Source organism: Silene latifolia, chromosome 8 (assembly GCF_048544455.1).
Source record: "Silene latifolia isolate original U9 population chromosome 8, ASM4854445v1, whole genome shotgun sequence".
Classification (NCBI taxonomy): domain Eukaryota; kingdom Viridiplantae; phylum Streptophyta; class Magnoliopsida; order Caryophyllales; family Caryophyllaceae; genus Silene; species Silene latifolia.
In genome coordinates, this window is record NC_133533.1 from 51343427 (window position 1) to 51367635 (window position 24209).

At 41.0% G+C, this 24209-nt stretch overlaps 1 non-coding gene across 1 annotated transcript; it reads left to right on the forward strand.

The window, feature by feature from the left end:
* Positions 1-24102: 24102 nt before the first annotated feature.
* On the forward strand, positions 24103-24209 carry LOC141597619 (small nucleolar RNA R71). The gene has a single exon (XR_012522844.1). It is a non-coding gene; the product is annotated as a small nucleolar RNA R71 (small nucleolar RNA).

Sequence of the window (24209 nt, forward strand, 5' to 3'; positions counted from 1 at the left end):
CGTCATCCTCAACCGTCTCTGCCCTCCGTCTCTTCTGACCACGGGACTCGACGTGACGGATATGACGCATCTCGATGACCCTGACGACGTTCTACAACGTCCGCCTAGTCGGTTGAGAGGTCCTCCTCCTCCTAGAAACCCTCCTCCCGGAGGTACCAGCCTCCGACCCAGTCTGAGCTCTCTCAGCACCAGGAGCCGCAACAACGGGCTCCTCGCGGACCTCAGCATGCCTCTCGACCCTAACAGTCTCCTCGGGGGGTCCCTCCTCCTCAGAAGCATCCTCCACTGTCACGGCAGGCGCACTGGCGAGAGTACTAACCGGCCCCGTCCCAAACAACTCCTCAAAAGTCGCAGCAAGGGACCCAGCAGGTCCCGAAAATTCTCCTGCAAACAAAGAACGCCAGCCGAAAGTTCGGCATTACGACGACGTAAAATGGACAAATACAAAAAAAAGAAAAAAAAACCTGCAAAGCAGAACAAGGGGCAATCCCGCCCAAACCCAACCAAACAAAAATAATTCACAAAAACGCACAAAAAAACGACTCGCCCTTCTTTTCAAGCAAAAGACGAGTCAAAACTACGACAAACAAAAATGGCACCCCAAGACCCACACAAGGTCCGCCAACAACCCAAAATACACTCCCAATACAATGGGGTATTTTTCTACAACTCAAAAAGGCAATTCCTACGCCAATTTGAGCGCAAACCGGTCAAACTTTCAAAACACGACTACAGCGAGACAACGTGATTTTATCACGCCTCAAAGCGACCTAAACTACCAATGAGGTCCATTTCAAGGCAAACTGACTCAATTCAAGCCCAAACAGATGCTTATTTTGTCAGACATAAGACAGCTTCAAAAGGCAAAAATTCCAATTTTGCCCACAATACCCAACGAAGGTCCATGATGGCAAATACGGTCTCTCTTGACTATAATGCAACCTAGTGGGACCCACTACCCAAGCAATTAAACTTGGCATTGTGAAATGAGACGGTTTCTTCGCCTCACTCACGGTTTTCGAGCATAGGGAGCGGGAACGGGGACCAAAATACAAACTAAAAGCACCCCTATACTCCTAAACAGGTTTCTAACCTAATGCAATCATCAATTTCACTCGAAATGGGCTCGATCAAAAACGCCCAAATCGATTTTCAAGGGTAAACATTTCACCCTAATTCAATCTATCAAAAAGACCAACAAATTCAAATGGATTCAAGAGGAAATACATACCTTGAGATGACATATTGATAATGGCACGAATGAGAGCAAGCAAGAACCCAACAATGGTTGTTTCGTTTTGACGAGAGGTTGAAGATGATGAACGAGAATGGTATGCAAACCATTCTCGCGTCTTTTACAGAAAAATAGGGACGCACCCTTGTCTCGCCAGGTTGCTCGCGCCTCAATGGGGTTCCCTGCCTTTTTTTCAGCGGAATTTTGGGTTTTGGCCCAATTTCCCACAACAAATTTCAAATTTCAATGACGACATTAAGGACCGTCATTTTTCAAACACAAAAACATATAGTGAAATCAAAATTCACTATTTTCCTACAAAATTCGATGACGCTAACATAAACCGTCACTTCAAACGTAATGGCGAAAGTTTAAAATTCGCTATTTCTTCAAATTTCAAACGACGACAATTGAAATCGTCATTTTCAAAATCATTGCTGGAAATTAAATTCCACTATCTTCACCACACATGTCAACGGCGGCAACATAAACCGTCACTTCAAAAACAATAATGAAGATTCAAAATTCACTATTTCCTTCACATGTCAACGGCGGCAACATAAACCGTCACTTCAAACGTAATGGCGAAAGGTTAAAACTCGTTATTTCTTTCAAAAATTCAAACAAACGGCGATCAAAACCCCCACCTCAAATACAAAAACAAGTAGTGAAGATTCAAAATTCACTATTTCCCCTTTAAATATCAACAGGGGGGCTTCCTCGCGGAACCCGCTTATTTTAAAAATAATAATACTGAAATTCAAATTCACTATTTCCACGGCGGCATCAAGAGTTTGCTACTTCCAAAACAAGCCCATCCAACGCAGCTATTCTCATGGTCGATCAACCGACCACCTCCGTGGCTGGCGAGCCTTACTACGCACCACGGTTGGAGAGCTCTCCTCATATACGCCCCATGGCTGGCGAACCTTACTACGCACCGCGACTGGCGAGCCCTCCTCATATACGCCCCTTGGCTGGCGAGCCTTACTATGCACCGCGGCTGGCGAGCCCTCCTCATATACGCCTCATGGCTGGCGAGCTTTACAACGCATCGCGGCTGGCGAGCCCTCCTCATATACGCCCCATGGCTGGCGAGCCTTACTACGCACCGCGGCTGGCGAGCCCTCCTCATATACGCCCCATGGCTGGCGAGCCTTACTACGCACCGCGGCTGGCGAGCCCTCCTCATATACGTATCATGGCTGGCGCGCCTTACTATGCACTGCGGCTGGCGAGCCCTCCTCATATACGCCCCATGGCTGGCGAGCCTTACTACGCACCGCGGCTGGCGAGCCCTCCTCAGATACGTACCATGGCTGGCGAGCCTTACAACGCATCGCGGCTGGCGAGCCCTCCTCATATACGCACCATGGCTGGCAAGCCTTACAACGCATCGCGGCTGGCGAGCCCTCCTCATATACGCACCATGGCTAGCAAGCCTTACAACGCATCGCGGCTGGCGAGCCCTCCTTATATACGCACCATGGCTGGCGAGCCTTACTACGCACCGCGGCTGGCGAGCCCTTCTCATATACGCACCATGGCTGGCAAGCCTTACAACGCATCGCGGCTGGGGAGCCCTCCTCATATATGCCCCATGGCTGGCGGGCCTTACAACGCATCGCAGCTAGCGAACCTTTATCCGCAAACACGCAAGGACATATCCGAAGATGCCTCAGGTATGACTTCTTCTTATGGCTGGTGAGCCTTTGTACGTAGTCTAATGGACTTTAAACGACCCGCACAGACAGTCGACAAACTCTAAACTATTCTCGACGACAGGTCCTTGGTTCATACCCTCGAGTCGCCTTGGCGTCGCCCTTCTCGACGGCAGGTCCTTGGCCCGAATACTTTCGAGCCGCCTCGACGTCGCTTGGGCCTCTTGGTTGTAATCTTCGATTGACTTGGGAGCTCTACTTTGACTTTCGCCCTATCCAAGCCCCAGTCAAAATGGGGGCTCTGTAGATACCCAGTATCTGCTGAGACTCCAACAAACACCCGATGATTATCGGACTATAACATGCTTTGGAATCGCAGCGTTTGATCGACAGTTCGTGTACAACTTTACGTCGGAAAACGTAAAACGATTTCAAAAATAGAACATTTCAAAACCTTTCAAAAGTACCTGGAGTGTTAAATGCATAACGACGGGGTCACAATAACACTAACTAGAGTCAAAACCGACACTTGACCAAAAAGCGACTCAAAATTTAAATCTCGACTCCAACAACGAGTCAAAACGAGTCAAACACAAAAAACAAACCATTCAAAACCTTCTATGCTAAGATTTCCTGGATTCATGAATGATCAAGTACCAAACATGTGACTACAAATCCTAAGATAGAACAAATCATGATTGCACTTGTGTGAAAGCGACAAGACACCTCGAAGACCTACGACGTGGCCCGTGCCTCTTTGAGCAGCCAAGGTGGCCACGTCGCTCAAAACTCACACAACCACTCATTTTCCTATAAATACCCCTCAAATGCAACCATTTGAGGATTACGCGAATTTTCACCCCTCACCTCTCCCTTAAACTTCTAGACTCGACTTCCTATGTCCCAATCCGACACGTGTTTACGACCTACCGATCGTAAACATAAGCCTTACACATTGTTTGGAACCGTCATCGTGCATTAAATCACTTGACCGATCATCTCGACCACTACACCAACACCAAGTTTAATAAAACACTTTTTTACTTGCTAAAACGGTTTTAAACGGAGTCTTTTCCGACCAAATGAGTTGATACACTTACGTCGGTTTCTCGCCATAACCAAGCATGTAAGTATGAGGGTGTAAAAATCCTCTTTTTATTATGTCTTTACTTATTTCATGACTATAACATGCTAAATCATGCATAACATGGTCCAAAACATAGGTACGACGAGCCAAAACTGAGTTTTGGCCTGAGACAGAAGCTCCTTGTTATGCACAGAGGCTCGCGCCTCAATGGGGTGTCCAGGTCAGGCTCAACCGTGTTTGTTCTCGTCTTTCCTCTTTAATTCATTTTCATATTTGTAATCGGTTTTCACCATTTCAAATATTTTCTAGTCATTTTTACAAGTTTTAACCATAAAGCATTTTTCACCCTTGGTTCTTAATACCATTAGGGTTTAATCCGTGTTTCGGTGATAATAGATGGTTAATTACATTTAAAATGTATTTTAAAACCTTTTATTTCATTTCTTTACATTTTGAAAGGTAGTTTAAAGCCTTTCATCATTTCTTTACATTTTCAAATAAATGTATTAGTCACCAACACAAAGTCATCCTTGGTTCTACATACCATGTCGGATTTTAATCCGAGTACGATGATGAGTACTGACTAATTATATTCAAATGAACTTAAAACAATTAGTTCATATTCATTTCCAAAACTATTCATGCCAAGCTTGCTAAGTCGAACCCGACATCGAATATCGTCAAAACAATGATGATTATTCAAGTCTCGTTCTTCAAATCAACACAAATGCGGCCTAAACGGTCCTTTCAAACCAAAACAGGTTCAAATACCCATTTTCAACACGTTTTATAAACGTTTTTCAATGGTCAGAACACATCATATACCGTTGACTGACCCGCGCCTGAACAGGCAATTTCTTTTCCTATTTTCAAACCAGGGGAGACGCCTTTACAGCGCCAACAGGCTCGCTCCTCATCTGGCTGCCTGGTGCAGGTTCTGTTCCCCTTCCAGCATTAGTCTAGGATGATCTTGACTCTGATTAACCCGGATATAGGATGGATCAGACGGCTAATTTGCTCATTCAAAAATCATATTTTCAAAATGCCTTACTAAGACAAATGGATCACGTTGTGCACCATAAACCTAATACGGTGAATGGATGTTTAATTTCCGTCTTGCATGCAAATCAACCATAAATCCAACTCGACATCTTATATTTGATACTTGGATTAAATCAACTGACTTAGAAAGCTCTCACATGTTAGGTTTAAATTATTAGATGCGAATTCATACATTTAAATCGTTTTATCAACTTTTGCATTCAACCAACCAAGATCGATCAGTAGAGGCTGTTACCGCGGGCGGGATTGGGTGTCTGATTAAAGAGTTTCCCAATACGTACCTTCACCTCTTACTCAAAAACTTTGGATAGTGGACGACCTTATCCAGCGCGTACGAGACTCATTCTAGAGATAGGATGCTAAAGAGGGACGATTCCTTATCTTTAGTACCTATGTCAAACGCTGCTTTGTGCTTCGATTTGACTGAGGTATAAAGTAGATTTCGAACGGGTTCCAAGCATCCCACAAATGCTTGGTGGCGACTCCGAACATCTCTAATTGTTTCGAGACCCTTACCGAGATGAAACTGACCGATCTAAAACGATCCGGTCGAAAGCATTTTTACGCCGCCAAGCGTGGCTTTCAAGAGAACGCTGCACGTCCACGGATCGAAATGGGCTTGCAGGTGGGCCATGTCCACAGTTGTATTTATAGTTGGGAAAGAAAGTAAGCATGCGGGTAGTGTTTACGAGTCAGCATGACTCGATCGAGTGGGTCTGACTCGATCGAGTGGGTAGTTTACGTTTTCTGGGCAGAAACGAGTTTTTGGGCACTCGATCGAGTAAGTAGGGGCACTCGATCGAGTTGGGTCAGCTCGATCTAGTGGGTTAAGGGCTCGATCGAGTAGGTGTTAGAAAACGTTTCTGGTCAGATTCTGGAGTCGAGGCACTCGATCGAGTGGCCTCAAATAGATCTAGTGGGTTTTGGTGCTCGATCGAGTGGGTTTTAAGCAGGACGTATGCATGTTTTGGTTATAGAATGAGTGTTTATGTCTACCTTTTCTTATATAGTTTCAAGATGCCGCCAAAGAAAAACGCCTTGTATGCGAGAGCTGAGAATATGACCGTTGACGATATAGTGAAGAAGTTGGAGCACCAGGATGCTCTTACGGATGCTTTGAAAAGACTGGGAAAGGATAAGGAGGTTGATCACTCCAAGATCAGCATCCATATAGCGATATTCAATCCTAAAGAGTATAACAGAAATGGGGCGCCAATTCTGTTGGATAATTGGCACAGAGAGATGAAGAATATCCTGGAGTTGGTGCACTGCCCGGATGAGTTCAAAGTGGAACAAGCTGCGTTCTACTTGAGGGAAGTGGCAGGTGAGTGGTGGGATAAGGTCAAGGTGAGTGCTAGGGAGATGTATATGAAGCATGGACTACCTGCAATACCTTGGAATGAGTTCAGAAAGGCTATGAGACGTGAGTTTGTGCCAGAACATGTGAGGAGTAAGCTGAGGGAGGAGCTCGATGAGTTTAAGATGACATCTGATATGACGGTGCTTGAGTACTACCGTAAGTTTAATGAGAAGTCCAGATACACTAAGGATATGGGGCTGAATGAGGAGAACCTAGCTTTGAGGTTTGAGAAGGGGTTGACCCCCAAGATTATGGAGAAGCTACCGGTAGGAGTCCTTACAGATGTTAAGGAAGTCTATGAGCGAGCTAGGAGGGCTGAGAGGTTGGTTGAGATGACCAAATAGAGAGGTGCTGAGAAGAGGAAAGCTGAGAGTGAAGGGGGTGGTCAGTCCAGCTACAAGAAGAGTAATTATAATCAGGTGAGAGCTTATTCTTCTGGTTCAGGGTTCAGTGTTGGGGCTTCATATGGGCGTGGCCGTGGGAGTGGTAGTAGTAGCTGGGGGATGACCTATTTTAACTGTGGCGGTGTGGTCCACAAGAGATATGAGTGCACCAGTGCGGTGAGTGAGGCTTTCCAGAGACCGTCACATGGGAGCTTTTCACAGGGTCCTGCACACAGTTATGCTAGTAACAGGCCGGCTGGGTCATGGAACAACGGGGGAGGTCAAAACAACAACGGTGGGGGTAACCGCAATGGCGGTAATTCTTATCAGAGACGAGCTACGAACACAACCAATAACCAGGGGTCGGGTGCTAAGCCGACTACCTCAGCTAGTATTGTCCAAGGAGGTGGGCAGAAGACCAGTGGCAAGCTGTTTATGATGGAGAAGAAAGCAGCTGAGGATGATGCTCACGTTATCACTGGTACATTTCTTGCTAATGGTGTTTATACCTTTGTTTTGTTTGATTCGGGGGCATCACAGTCGTTTGTATTTTCGAGTCATGTTAAACAATTGGGTTTGAGTGAGTATGAGTCTGTAAGAGAGGAAGTTTTTATACCTTCGGGTGAGTCTGTATCTTGTGGGAGGTTATATAGAGGTGTATCCATGATAGTTGGGCAAGTTGATCTACCTGTAGACTTGCTAGAGTTTCCTTTAGATTGTTTTGAGATGATAGTCGGGATGGATTGGTTGGGAAAGTACAAAGCTAAGATAGATTGTCAACAAAAGAAAGTTTCTCTGAGAGGTCCTAAGGGGATTAGTGTGTCTTATTGCAGCTGTGACCTTGAAGTCCTATCTGAGGAAGGGGTGCTCGTTGATCTTGTGCCATGTGAGGGATCCCATAGTGGAGAGTCCAACAGTTGAGCAGATACCAGTTGTGGGAGAGTTTCCAGATGTCTTTCCAGAGGAGATTCTGGGGTTACCACCAAAGAGGGAGATAGATTTCAGTGTTAAGCTGAAACCGGGGACGGGGCCAATCTCTATGGCACTGTACCTGATGGGTCCTAAGGAGTTGGAGGAGCTAAGGAAGCAGTTGGATTATCTGATTGAGAGGGGATACATTAGACCTAGTGTATCACCGTGGGGAGCACCAGTTTTGTTTTTGAAAAAGAAAGATGGGAGCCTGAGGTTGTGTATAGACTATAAGGAGATGAACAGAGTAACGGTGAAGAACAAGTATCCTTTGCCAAGGATAGATGATTTGTTTGATGAATTGAGTGGTGCAGTAGTCTTTTCTAAGATTGATTTGAGGTCGGGTTACCATCAGGTGAAGATTAGAGAGGAGGACATACCAAAGACAGCTTTCACGTCGAGGTATGGTCATTATGAGTACGTAGTGATGCCGTTTAGATTATCTAATGCACCAGCTGTGTTTATGGATATCATGAACCGGGTTTTTAGTCAATTCTTGGATAAGTTTGTAGTGGTTTTCATAGATGATATCTTAGTCTTTTCTAAGACTAAAGAGGAGCATGAGGAGCATTTGAGGATTGTGTTTCAGACCTTGAGAGAACATCAGTTGTATGCTAAGCTGTCCAAGTGTGAATTCTAGTTGGAGGAAGTAGATTTTCTTGGGCATGTGTTTCCAAAGAAAGGGGTGGTTGTGGATCCTGCGAAGATTGAAGCAGTTACCAAGTGGGAAGCTCCAAAGAATGTAGCAGAGATCAGGAGTTTCTTGGGTTTAGCAGAGTATTATCGACGGTTCGTGAAATATTTCTCCAAGATTGCTAGACCTATTACAGCTTTGATGAGGAAAGAGAACAGGTTTCGCTGGGATGAAAGTTGTGAGACGGCGTTCCAAACATTAAAGGAGCGTTTGACCACAGCTCCAATCTTAGCATTGCCTGAAGGGAGTGAGAACTTTGAGGTGTATACATATGCTTCAAAGAATGGGTTGGGTTGTGTATTGATACAGAATGGGAAGGTGATTGCCTATGCTTCTAGGCAATTGAAGCCCTATGAGGAGAATTACCATACACATGATCTAGAGTTAAGTGCGGTTGTGTTTGGTCTTAAGATTTGGAGACATTATCTATATGGAGCGACCTTTAAGGTATTTTCTGATCACAAGAGTCTCAAGTACATCTTCACTTATAAGGAGTTGAACATGAGACAGAGGAGGTGGATGGAGTTGATTGGCGATTATGACATGGACATTATCTACCACGAAGGGAAAGTCAATGTGGTTGCAGATGCTTTGAGCAGGAAGAGTGTACATTCTTTGTGCACAACCATATCTTTGATGAGATTGAGAGATGAGGTGGGGAAGTTCGGGATACATATGATTCAGAAAGGGGATGCCATGGGGGATTTGACACTGCAGCCAGACCTTTATGATGATATTCGCAGTAAACAGGCGTTGGATCCCAAGATAGTGGAGTGGAGAGCTGGAGTAGAGAAAGGGACAGTGTCTAGATTCTCTATTCATACAGATGGTAGTGTGAGATTTGATGGGAGGTGGTGTGTTCCTAATGATGAGGAGCTGAAAAAGATGATCATGACAGAGGCTCATTGCACACCATACTAGGTACATCCAGGCGGTGACAAGTTATATAAGGATCTGAAGAAGACTTTCTGGTGGCCTGGGAAGAAGAAAGAAACAACTGAGTTCGTGGCTCGTTGCTTGATATGCCAGAGAGTGAAAGGGGAGCAGCGTCGACCACAAGGTAAGATTCAGTCTCTTGAGGTACCTGAGTGGAAATGGGAGTCCATTTCTATGGATTTCATTGTGGTTTACCGAAGAGTCAACAGGGTTACAACATGATATGGGTTATAGTGGATCGATTAACCAAGTCAGCTCATTTTGTACCAATGAAAGATACATGGACTAAGGCACGGTTAGCTATGGCTTATCGGAAGAACGTGGTTAGATTGCATGGGGTGCCTAAGGATATAGTGTCTGACAGAGATTCGATGTTTATCTCACGGGTTTGGAAAGAGTTGACGGAGTCTTTGGGAACTACCTTAAAGATGAGTACAGCATTTCATCCTGCGACAGATGGCCAGACGGAGAGGACCATCAAGACACTAGAGGATATGTTGCGAGCTTGTGTTATGGATTTTGGTGGTAGCTGGGAGCAAAGATTAGACTTGATTGAGTTTTCTTACAACAACAGCTATCACACCAGTATTGGCATGGCGCCATTTGTGGCTTTATATGGGAGGAGATGTAGGAGTCCGATTTGTTGGGACGATAGTGCTGGGGCAGTAGTTTTGGGACCAGAGATGGTACATGAAATGGTAGAACAGAATAAGCTGATCACACTACAACAAAAATGCGGCATAGTGACGGTCATACCGACGGAAAAAACAAGCCGTCAGAAAACTCGGGATACTGACGGATTTTTGACTGAATTTCCGTCGGTATCAATTACTGACGGATTTCCCGTCACGAGTAATTGGCGCGTTGACAAAGTCAATGGCGCTAAAAAACATGTGACGGAATATCCGTCATTATTTCCAAAAAACTGACCGAAATTCCGTCATTGGCTGCCACACCCAACAGTGCATGACAGCTGTATGGCAATTGGGAAAACTGACGGAAATTTCGTCAGTAAAACACAAAAACTGACGGAATTTCCCTCACATGTTTTATTTTTTTGAAAATAGGTGTGTGACAACCTGTCACAATAATTGACCCAGTGATGGAAATTCCGTCAGGATTTTGAAAAAACTGACGGAATTTCCGTCAGTATTCCAAATTATATGACGTGTAAAATTTATGTATTATTGGTCTGATAAAGTAGGCCTATGACGGAATTTCCATCAGTTTTTTTGAAATACTGACGGAATTTCCGTCAGGAATCCTGTTTAACTGCCGGGATTTTCATCAGTCCTTCCTTTTATCTCAAACACGGGATCCATTCAATATCACTTTACCAATTTTCCCCCAAATTATAAATCGCCAAACCCTCCTCCACCACCTTAAAACCCGACACCACCACCACCCTCCTCCACTTCCAGCGCCGCCACCACCACCAACAACACCACCACGCCGTCGCCATCATTATAAGGTAATTTTTTGTGTTTTTCTTCTTTTCACCTTTCTCTTTTTCCTTTTCCTTTAATTGTTTTTAATTTTTTTTTCCCCATAGCCTCCTGCCGCCACCTCCTGCCGCCGCCGCGCCATCCCTGCCGCCGTCACCTTTCCTCTTTCTCATCCTTCTTTTTCATTTTTTTTCTTTGTGCAGCTAATTAGGTATTTGTCTTTTAATTTTTTTTTGTTTAATTATCTTAATTGAATTAGAATATTAGTTATTGTTTTAATTATTGTTGAATTATTGTTGATGTTGATGCATGTTGACGTAGGATAGAAGCCAATTTTGTTTAAATGTATGTTGTCACGGTTTTAATGTATGCATCTAATTTTTTTTGTTAATTAGATTATTGTTAAATTTTGTGAAATGTGAATGTTTTTAAAATGATAATTAGACTAGATATGTAAATTGAAAAATTATTCATGTTAGTTTTTAAAATGATAATTGGACTAGATGATATGTAAAATGAAAAATAAATCATGTTAGTTTATGTTAATTGAAAAAGTAGTCAATGTTGTATGTTTTGTTTTTAATATTGTTAAAATTATTGTTCATATTGACCTAGTACCCGTTCAAAAATTACTCACTAGGAGTAATTTTTGAATAGTCCCCGTTTTGGGACTGTCTTTGTACGTTTTAAGTCACTTAGGTAGTAAACATGTGCTTGTGATTTGTTAATGAGAAAAGAGTTTGGTGACCATTTCTTTAATGTTCTCTAAATGCATATGTAGAGTAATTATTTATTCTACAATGTGTATTTGGAGAACGGATGGGAATTACTGCCGAATTTTTTTTCCTCATTAATAAATCACAAGTACATGTTTGCTAGTGACTTGAAACGTACATTGATGGGTTTAGGTTGGAGTGATAAGGACCCAATTCAAAGAAATACAATATTTATATTGGTTAAAATGTTAAATTATTGTGTATTATTCTTGATTTTGATTGTTGTTAGGTTATTTTTTAATGACATATATAAATGTGTAGATACATAATAACATGAAAAGATTAGAACGGCAATGGATGTATGAAAGATTAGACGAAAAAAGAAACTCGAGAAAGCATTTGCAGAGGGGGTGAAAGAGTTTATTAAATTCGCGGAAGGAAGTAGTGAGTACAAGAATTTAGGTGAAATGAGGTGTCCGTGTAAGAAATGCAAAAACCTAGGTTTTAAAAGGAAAGCAGATGTTCAAATTCATCTTTGGTCGTATGGTTTCGCCGATAATTATTATGTATGGACATATTACGGTGAGAAACTACCTAGTACAAATGCTAGTGAGAATCCTTACCGTGAGTTCGTGGAAAATGCATTGCGTGATACTGTTGACCAAATTTTGGAGGATCGACTTAATCCTGATGACCTTAACGATGAAGAAGTGCGTTATGAAACCCCGAACCCCAAGTTTCTTCGTTCTTTAAAATGTTAGAGCAAGCCGAACAGTAGGTGTTTGAGGGAAGTGATATGAGTTTGTTGCAAAAAGTCGCTTTGCTAGGTTGTTATCACTCAAATGTGAGAACAACATATCTCTTAGATGCGCTAATGGTTTTGTGTCGTTCGTTGGTGACATAATTCCAAAGGAAAATCAAATCGCGCGCAATTTTAATGAGATTAAAAAAGTTCTGAAGGGACTCCAACTTCCCCATGAAAAGATTAATGGATGCATGCTTTTCTGGGAGGAAAATTCTAATCTTGAAGAATGTATAAAGTGTCATGCATCTCGGTATAAAGGTAAAAATAATTCAAGTGGGAGGCGAATTCCATGTAAACCAATAACTTATTTCCCGCTTGCGCCAAGGTTACAACGACTATATGCAACCAAGCACATAGCAGGTGAGATGAGTTGGCACTACAAAAACTCTCGATTAAGAGAAAGGGGAGCAATGGTACATCCAAGTGATGGAGAAGCGTGGAAGCATTTCGATAGAGAGCATCCAGATTTTGCAAGTGAACCCCGGAATGTTAGGCTAGGTTTGTGTACGGATGGATTTCAACCTTTTGGGCAGTTTGGGACGAAATACTCTTGTTGGCCCGTGATTGTGACTCCGTACAACTTACCTCCTTGGTTATGCATGAAGAGACAATTTCTTTCTTATCTCATGCTAGTTCCGGTCCCGAGAACCCTAAGTCAAATTTAGATGTTTTCCTCCAACCGTTGATCAAAGAGTTGAAACAACTTTGGGAGACCGGCGTGGACACCTACGATGTCTCTAAGAAACAAAATTTTCAATTAAAGGCTGCATTAATGTGGACGATCAACGATTTCCCGGCATATGGCATGCTTTCTGGTTGGTCCACAAGTGGATATCGTGCCTGTCCTTATTGTCCAGAAAATGATCATAGATCTTTTTTGCTTAAAAATAGCAAAAAGGTTTGTTGGTTTGATTGTCACCGTGAGTTCTTAAGACCTGATCATCCTTTCCGCGACAATTGTAAGCAATTTCTTAAAAACAGAAAAACTGAGAATCGCATAGCCGCATCAAAACTAACGGGTGATGAAGTGTGGGAATCCGTAAAAGACTTGCCTAAAATAGTTGATGCTTCTGATCAAGAATTGAAAAGATTGAAAGATCAGAACGGAGGTTGGTGGAAACAAAGCATATTCTGGGAACTTCCCTACTGGAAAACGTTGCTGATTCGACACAACTTGGACGTTATGCACATTGAGAAAATTTTTTTTGAGCAACTTATCAACACCATCATGGATGTACCAGGTAAAACTAAATTTGACCCTAAGGGTAAAGAAGACTGTAATGAACTTTGCTATAAATGGCCCACATCATCTAGGTTTGTTTTATCAACCGCGGAGAAAAAGGCTCTATGTGACTGGGTTGCTAATTTAAAATTCCCGGATGGTTATGCTTCAGATTTGAGTCGGTGTGTTGACCATAAAAAGATGGTGTTACATTCCATGAAAAGTCATGATTGTCATGTGTTTATGGAATGACTACTCCCCGTTGCCTTGAAAGAGTTGCTCCCGACAGGTCCTTGGAATGCAATAACTGAGATAAGCCAATTTTTTAGAGACCTGTGTACTTGTACGATTAGAGTTGATTCTATGGAACGTCTGGAGTCAAACATTGCGGAGATAATATGCAAGTTAGAGAAGATATTTCCCCCATCTTTTTTCAATTCCATGGAGCATTTGCCTCTTCACCTACCTTATGAAGCGAAAGTTGGAGGACCTGTTCAATATCGATGGATATATCCATTTGAGAGATTTCTTAATCATTTAAAAAAAAAGATTGGCAAAAACGTTCTGGTGGAGGGTTCAATATGCAATGCTTTTTTGTTAGAGGAAATTTCAAATTTCTGTTCTTTTTATTTCGAAGATCACATTGACACAAAAGCAAAAGACTTAGATGTTGGTGTAAATTCCGATGACCAGTTGAAATCTAAGTTACCTGAGTTATTAAATGATGACTGGTTGGTGGGTTTAGTTTTTCAGTACTTGTCGTTAGGAGCACCTAGACCAAAACACAATTTATAACTTCACAAACAACTCTACAATTAGTAAAGAGGTAAGTAAAGGTCGGATCCCAAGGGACGGGAATTGAGATGAGATTTCTATTTTAACTAGTGGTGTCTTAAGGGGTGTCACAATTGGGGTTTGATGTAGAAGATCACTAAACTAAATAGCAATGAAAGTAAATAAGCAAGATGAATTAAAAGGGATGTAAACAATTGATAAAAGGCACTAGGGTGTCATGGGGTCATAAGCGATTCATGGGAATTGATCATACAAACATATTCTCAAGTTATAAGCAAGCAATTATTGTTGTGATGGATCGAGTTGGTTTATATCTTATAATCCTAGGAAAGTTTGGGTCCCGGAGCCGAATCGATTAGATTGTACAACACCTACAAGTCGACTTAATCTTCCCTACTCAACAATATACATGGTCTAATGAGACTCGAGTTGGTTTATGTCTTACAAGTCTCATTGAAAAGATAAGTGATGGGTAAAAAATGCAAGGATTCATAGGCTCACATTTCATCAAACATAACATGTGCATAAGTTGAGATCACAACAAGCAAGCAAATAAACTATGAAAGCATATTAATTTAAGCATGAATCATTCCCCATGTTGGTTTCCCCTAATTACCCATTAACCCTAGCTAAGGAAACTACTCACTCATTATCATGTTGAACATGCTAGCAAGGTTGTCAATCATACCAACAAAGTGAAACATGATGAATAAATGAAAGTGATTAACAATAATTAAAAAAGGGATTAAGAGACTTATACCTACTAATGATTCCAATAATAAAGCAAAGAATAAAAGAAGTACTTGATGCTTGATTGGAAGGTTGTTAATCTCCCAATAGTAACCCAAATAATCTTCAATTACCCAAAATAAAGGATGAACAAGAGAGAGATTAAGGAAATAAAACTTGTATTAAAACTTGATTAAATGTTGATTACAAGATTAAAGAGAGATTTGATTGATATTAACTACTCTAAAGATTGCTAAGAAGAACATGCTCTTCTAATTAGACTAATGGGGTATTTATAGTGGGGATTAGGTGCATGAATTAGGGTTAACTAAGGGCTTAAATGACGATTAAGTCCCTTGTTGAGGAATCGCCGGTCTCTTTAGGGAGACTCCGGTCTCTAGGGAGACTCCGGTCTCTAGAAAAAGATGTGCTTCCTTCCTTGAAGCTTGAAGAAGACGAAATGGCATTGTCTGTGAATCCGGGCGTCTTTAGCACGGGACGGGCGGATTTGGCGGCTTCTGGACGGGCGTCCAGCGGGTGAAGACGGGCGTATTCTGGAGCTTTTGCCCGGGCGTCTTGTGGAGGAAGACACACGGGTTGTGGGTGAGGGACGAGCGTCTTCAGGGGAAGACGCACGGATTGTCAGGCAGTTTCTTTCCTTCTTCTTTTCTTCCTTTTTCTTCATAAAATCTTTGAGGATTTCCTCGGGGATGCAAGGATCTTTTCTCATCATTGCCCATCTACTATAGTATGTACAAAGGCCTTCTAATCTTGTCTCTCCTTGATGCTTGGTCATTGAATTCAATCAATTTAGCCTCATTTTGCCATGAAAATGCAAGGTTTGCACTCCTTTCCTACTAAGGACACAAAATGATAGGTCCAAATTATATACATTTTTACCCCAATCTTTATCTCCATTTTATATTTATTATGCACTAACTTTAGTGTTAATGAGCTAATATTTGCTTTCTAGTTCAATTTGTATGTTTTGTCGTGTTTTGTAGGTAGATAAGCTTTTAGGAGCTTAATTCTACAACATTTGCATGTACTACAAGCATGAGCTAAGTAGATAAGCTAAGGAAGAGAATGGACCAACATGGAAGATGTGCATGGACTAACAATGCCAAAATGTAGATGTGCAACAAATACAAATGCAAAATGAAGCCCACATTACAAGTCCACAAAATTCTACATAAGATGCTCAACTTGAGATGCTCATAGGATTCTCATGGGATGTAAATTGAGTGATTAACCAAAGGCTTAAAGATGATATTAATGGCTCACATGGGATTCTCTAGGAAATTACTCAAGCAATTAAGAGAAAATATTTGGGGTTGACTCCTTGTATTTACCCTAAGTTTCACCCCTCATTTCCTATATAAAGGGTGTAGACTTCAAGTCACACACATTCTTACACACTTTTACATATAATTCTTTCTAAATTTAGTAGTTAGTTTAGATTAGCTCTTAGTTTAGTTTAGATTTATTTTATGTTATTTACATTTCCTATTTATATTACAAGTTATAAAACAATTTACGTTTATAAGTTAATTATATTACAAGTATTGTTCTTCTATTTCTAGTCCATTTCCAATTTCAAGGTAATTTCTTATTCATGTTTTCATTTATCATTAGTTTTATTTAAATTTCCACTATGTTAGAGTAGTTTCTTTTGTCTAGGGAATGAAAGGAGCCATGCATAAAAAGTATTTGTAAAATGTTAAATTAGGTTGATATAATATTGTCTAAATTGTTTCTATCACATGTTTGCACCTTAATGTTTAATCTTTGTTTAAAGGCTTTATTCATTTATTAAGTTTGTTCATTAATTCTAAAAGTCGAGAGGCACAGAATTGAATTAGACTAAGCATGCGTAGTAGGACGACCTAGTCATGGACGAGAGTTTTTCTAGGACCCGGTCTATGGTTGACACTAATGCCGTAAGGTGGGTGTCTCTAAGCCTAAACAATTAACATTTATCAACTCCTTTGTTTAATTTAAGTATTTATATAATTTGCATGTGTGACCTGACTTTCCTAGACTCCTTTTATCATATAGTTTTTTATTTTCTAATCAACAAACCAATCAATCAAACGTAACCGACCTCGATAGAATTTAACCCATAACAACTAATTAACAACTCTCGTCTCTCTGTGGTTCGACCCCTACGTACTATATTCATTTGTTTTGCTAGGGTATAAGTATTATTTTTGCATAGGTGTGCGATAGCCTATAACAAAACCTCAAAGAATATGCAAAACAAAGAACTAAAGACAATAAATGACCCAAATAAGCACTAAAAAGCACGGGAACAAGGCTAATTCGGGGACTAAATATGCTCTGATTATGGTCACATCAAATATCCCCAAACCGAACCTTTGCTCATCCCGAGTAAAGAGGTGACAAAGACTAGGACCATTATTTAAACTAACATAATAACATAGCCGATATGAGACAATTAGCGGGTCTCACTCCGCCCCTTTAACTCACAACACGACAACCATGAGGTAGGATGCCTTCTTGCAAGGCAAGGTGGGTCTTGCCAAAATGGCGACACATCCAAATGTTAAGCACACAAAACAAGTAATGGATGCATCTACAAAAGAATAGCTACTTTCCTCATCTAAGTGGCGGAAATTATCTACAAGGGAAGTAATTCAAGGGTACACACTTCTTCATAGATGCAATTTCTTCAAACTACTAAGCCTAGAAGGATACCAATAAATCACCTTCAGGTTGTGTCAAGCTAGGTTACATTTGTCCTCAATCGTTAAATGCTTTTGTCAAGAATAGACTCCCTGTGGTGTTGGAAACACTGGAGGATCGCGGAATTCCCCCTCTTGCCTAGATAAGAAGAAGGGTCGTCCCCTCTCTACCATGCACAAAAATGGATACGATGGATAAAGGGATCAATAGATATTTGAGTTTCATTTTGGGAGTTTGCTTTTGTTTTTGTTTTCCCCCCAATTTCTTGTGGCATTTGACATTTGAGAACACTTTCTTTTACCATTTCTTTTAATTTTTGGCTTTTCAACAATTGACAACTTTCAACTTTTCTTTGCATTTCTATTGAACATTTTCAAAGTCACCCCATATGTAGTGTGGGTGGTTTATATTTGAAGCTTTAGGAGTTCTATTTTTGCTCCTGTTTTCACTTGATGCATTTTGGAAACTTTCTTTCACTTTTTATTTCATTGAACTCAAATTGACTTCTTTTTGCGCCCATTCCCTTTGATGACAAAAATGTGGTAGAACATGGATGATGGATGGATGCATGGTTTTAAGGGTCACCTTGGAATAAACGGTAGCCAAGGAGTTATCACACCACAAGGTACTCTTGACTAGACCTTAATCCATGGGTCAAAGGATACTAGCATGACACATCCTAGGGTGTTTTACAAGTATTCTAACAAGCAAAGTCTTAAGAAGAAAAAGCATCTACTAGGGCCTATATACACTTGTCAAGCTTCCCAAATAGACGGTTTCACAAAATTTTCTAACATGCAACTACATGCCATGATGCAACTAGCATATAAACATCCTAATGCAAATGATTCTACCAACTAATATGACATATAAACTAAATGCAAGTCCTAAGTTCACGTTGTTATACCGCATTAATCAAAATAAAGTCACATAGTTATTAACATAAAGAGGAAAAAGGAGATTGGAAAGATCATACCATGCGGTCTTCAATGATCCTCATGTCTCGGATGTGGCGTAGTCAAGCAATGTGAACAAGGACAAAACAAACACAATATATACAAGACTACACTACAAAGGAAATGAACTTGTTTTTGGTTTTTTTTTTCAAATTTTTATGGTTTTTCGAAATTTTTTGATTTTTTTGGATTTTTGAATAAAAGTTAAGTTAGAATTGCCCATCCCCACACTAATATGGGCATTGTCCTCAATGGCCAAAATGATGGAAAATCATGCAAGCATGATGCATGAATTCTACACTAAATGCAAGCTATACTAATCTATACTACATGATGCATGGGTTTTTGTTTATGACGGAGAGCGTAATTTAGATTACCTCCCGTTGCGTATGCATGTACCTCCCCAAACCGAGTTAGACATTATTTCTAATGTCCTAAAGTTGGGGTAGTTCATGCACACAAGATGCAATGCATGAAAATTATCATTTTGGATTTTCAAAAGTGGAAACAATAAAATAAGAACACCTCAATGGAGCCGAGGTTTTAGTCCTCTATGTTGTTAGGACTCTCCAACCATGATCAAAATAAAGTAAGTAAAACAAAGAAAGAAGTAGACAAACCTCAAGAGGGTAGGAGCCTCCAAAGCTTGCTAGTCTTCCACCATATCATCATTGTCATCATCTTCCTCAATAGAAGTGGACTCGTCTCCACTTCCCTCTTCACTCCCTTGCTCACTTCCTTCATCATCCTCTTCTTCTTCTTCATTAGCCTCTTCATCAATGCTATCATCAACAACCTCATCACCGACAACCTCATCGTCACCCGGAATCTCACCCCTAGATGCACTCGGAAAGAAGACTTCCCTATCCGCCCAACTAGGCAAAGGACATGAAGGATCAAGTAGTCCTTGCCTAGCTAAATGAAGGAGGGGTGGATATTGGGTTAAGTATGCATCTTCCCGATCCTTAAAAGCTTGTTTATGCATCTCTTGCATAAGTAGAGTCATGTACTCATTGCTTGCTTTAACACCTTCGGGTTTGAACTCTTGATACTTGAATGGATAGGGTGGTGTGACAATGGAGGAGGAGGGCATTTCAATTTCACCCCTTTGTTGACGGATGATGTATTCGGCTTCTTTTGAGAGGGGAAGAAGGTAGTTGGTCTGATGGACACTAAAACGGCATATCTTGGAAGGCAAAGTAAAAGATCTAGCCTCATTGGTGAGCCACCCATATTTGGTGTCAAGAGGGTTATGAGTGATCCACTTGTACTTGTTACTCATGGTATCCACGTCAATGAGATAACCCCCCTTTTTCGCCACATACTTGTTATCCTTGTTGAAATTCGGATCAAAGTACTTAGGCAAAAGAGTGACTAGACCTCCATTTACAATAACAGTGGTGCCTTGCTTTCCACAATCAACATTTAGCCATCTTTCCACCAAAAGCCTTAGAGAATTGTAAGGCTTGGTGAATTCCCTTCCAATATTTAAGGCCGACTCAAGTAGAACACAATCGAGCTTGGTAAAGTGGTTAGTGTCTTTTCTTGCAATGATAGTATTCCCGATGACCTTGTGTCATACTCTAATGCCCGGATGGTGGACTAACAGAGCGCGACTAGCATGATAGTTCTCAAATTTCCTCCCGGAAATCGCCTCCCAAAGAGGAGCGGGGTCATACTTTTCAGGATTCTTGTAATAACTAGGTGAATCACTAAGATCCAATGCTTTACCCAATTCATCAAAGGTGATGCGCCTACTCACATTAGCAAGGCGGAACGCGATGTTTTCTCTAGTCTCTACCTTAGTAACTTTCAAAGAACTCAAGAATTCTAAGGTAAGGGAGGGGTATGTCAATTCTCTTGTAGCAAACAATTTTCCCAATCCCATGGCTTCAAAGAAGGCTTTTGTTTGTTCAATGACACCCAATTTGGTCAAGGCATCTTCACATATGAATTTGGTGGATAGAAAGGATTTTCTAGCATACTTGGCAAATGTATCCCTATGGGAGTTAGAAATGAAAATTACCTCCGGATAGTTTGATAGTTGAGCAATTTCCGGAGTTGTTGACGTTGTTGCTTCCAATGGAGGTTGTTGTTGTTGAACTTCCAAGTTTGAGCTAGCTACCACCAAAGCCAATGAGGCTTTCTTTGCTTGAAGACTCTTTTGTCTTGTTGAGAGTGCCTTTGCCTTAGGTGCCTTTATTGATCCTTTTGTTCTTGCCATTGAAGATTTAACCAAGAAAACAGAGAAAATCTTCAATTTCCAAGTATACCCAAATCGATTTTAAGATGAAAGGCCTTGCCTTTATAATTTAAAAAATTGACTCAAAGGTTGAAGATTTTGGTGCTTGGTTTGATTTTTGTTGGAAGATGAGTGATTAATTGTTCTTAAAAGGAAGTTTGGATTTGATTTTGTTGAATTTGGTTGAGGAAATCTTGTTTTGGTGATGGAGAGGATGAGGGTTTTGAGTTTTGGGCTTTATGGGTAGTGTTTTGAATGAAGGAATGAAGAAATGAATGTGGGATGGGTATTTAAAATACCCGAAGATTTCAAAAATTGCAGGGGAAGACGGGCGTCTTTCCTTCGGGACGCTCGGATTCTGCCTTTTTTTGTTCAGGATTCTCGCCTAATGACGGGCGTCTTTCAGCAAAGACACTCGGATTTATCGACTGCAGGACGGTCGTCTTTCGCTGAAGACAGGCGGATTCTCAGACAGTGAGATTTCTTGTTTTTCACAGGCAAAAAGACGGGCGTATTTCTTTTCAAGACGGGCGGATTTCTGAAGACGAGCGTCTTCTCCACAAGGACGCTCGGATTCTTCAACACTCCCAAAATTTCAAATTTTCAGCTCAGATAGACGGGCGGATTTCTGTGAAGACGCTCGGATTCTCCCTATTTTACCCGGATTCAGTTCCATCCGTGCACTTGCGTATCCCTTGTCATTTTTCATTCTTCAAGTCTCGTGTTCTTCATTATAGGGGCACTACTAAGGCATGAATAACCTAGGCAATTGCTATCCCCACACTAAGCTAAAGTACTACACATTAATTAAATCATTAGTCCCTCCCTCACTTCTCTCAAAAATGATAATTATCTTGATCAAAGCATAAAAATCCAACAATGACAAAAATGCAATGTAAGAAGTAAAATGCGAGTTAGGGAGTTAGAAATATTTACAAATGGTGGTTTAGGGAGGACTCCACCAAACTCTCATCCTTAGTGAGATGTCATGGGGGCATTTTCAAGGTGTTGTTGATGTTGCTCAACACCTTGAAGAAGTAATCAAAAGCTTGTTCATTATCATGATAAAGATCTTCAATAGACCTTTGCCCTTGTTGTCGGTCTTTATCGATAGCATTACCAATATAGGGATTAAAAATCCCTTCAAACTCATTGTCCCAAAGACCACAAACTTTATCTACTTGATCACTAAAGATCTCTTGAGTTGATAGAGACAACTCTCCCACTTTCTTATCTTGGCCAATGAGGCCATCCTCTTCATTGCTTGACTTTGGTAAGCTTTAAAAGCTCTCTTTGTTACAATTCACTTGCTCTTTGAATGGAGCATCATCAACTTTCTTCTTCCATTGAAATTCCGACTTCTTCTATCATCCTTCCGGCTATAATGATCAGCCATAAAATATGGTTCATGCAAACGGGGAGCTCTCATGGTCTTGTCAAGATTGAAAGTTATGCTCTCATCTCCCACTTCTAGAGTGAGCTCTCCATGCTTCACATCAATCACCGCACCCGTGGTGTGTATGAAAGGTCTTCCTAGAATGATTGGAATGTTAGAATCTTCTTCCATGTCAACAATGACAAAGTCCACCGGGATAAAAAATTTATCAACTCTTACGGGAACATCTTCCCATATCCCTAATGGTGTCTTCGTTGATCTATCGGCCATTTGGAGTGTGATATTGGTGCATTTAAGCTCTCCCATCCCCAACCTTTTACTCACTGAGTACGGCATAACACTCACACTAGCCCGTAGATCACATAAGGCTTTGTTGATCGTGGTGTCGCCAATGGTACACGGTATTGAGAAGCTTCCCGGATCTTTGAGTTTTGGAGGTGAACTCCCTTGAAGTATTGCACTACTCACCTTAGTTAAGGCGATAGTCTCAAGCTTCCGGATCGACTTCTTCTTTGTGAGGATGTCTTTCATGTATTTTGCATAGGCCGGTACGTGATTGATTAATTCCGTGAAAGGAATCGAGACTTCCAAATTCTTCACAATTTCCATAAATTTTTCAAGTTGGTCATCAAATTTGGGCTTGGCTTGACGACTTGGAAAAGGAAGTCTAATCACAATGGGCTCCTTCTCCTTGACCTTGTCTTCATTTTTCTTTGAGATTTCTTCTTTTGATGGTTCTCCGTCCTTGGAGTTTTGCACACTTTCTTCTTTGTCACTAGCTTCCACAACTTCATCCTCAACTTGCTTCTTCGGTGCTTCATACCTTGTACCACTCCTCAAGTGAATGGCAATAACCGTTTCATGTCTTGGGGGATTACTTTGAGGTGGTAATTGCCCCTTTTGTCTTTGTGAGCTTGAAGATGCTAGTTGAGTCAATTGGGTTTCCAACATTTTGGTGTGAGCTAGGATGTTGTTGATGGTGATTTCCTTTGCTTGACTATCTTTTTGCATTTGAGTGAAAAACTCTTGTTGATTCTTTTGCATTTGGAGGACCGCTTTTTGAACATCAAAACCTTGGTCATTTTGTTGATTGTATGGAGTTTGATTTTGGTAACCTTGGTTTTGGTTGAAAAGGGTCTTTGATTTTGGTTTCTCATGGGAGGTGGGGTGTATGTTGGTTGAGGGTTTTGAACATTTTGGCTTTTGTATGAGAGATTTGGATGAAATTTGGTGTTTTCATTGTAATAGTTTGAATAAGGGGTACCACTCTTGTATGCTTGGAAAGCATTCACTTGTTCATTTGTTCCCCTACATTCACTTTGGTCATGTCCCAAAGTTCCAAAATTCTCACATATCCCACTTGGGATTGATGAAGATGCCGTCATGGCATTAACATGATGCTTTGGTGATTTTGAGGCTTCTTCAAGTCTAGCCATAGCTTTTTCAAACTTCAAATTGATGGTATTAATGTGAGCACTAAGTTGAGCACCCAATTGAGTAATGGAGTCCACTTCATGCTTACCTCCTCTAGTAGCCTTGCGAGGTCTACTATATTGTGAGTTATGGACCGCCATTTCCTCCATTTTGTTCCAAGTTTGATTGTCATCAACTTCGGTGAACAATCCATTTGATCCCATGTTGAGAATGTTCCTTGAATATTCATAAAGACCGTTCCAAAATTGTTGTACCAAGAACCACTATCTAAGTCCATGATGAGGACATGAGCGACAAATTCCCTTGAATCGCTCACAAGCTTCATACAAAGATTCTTCATCCCTTTGCTTAAAGCCCGTAATTTGAGCTCTTAGCAT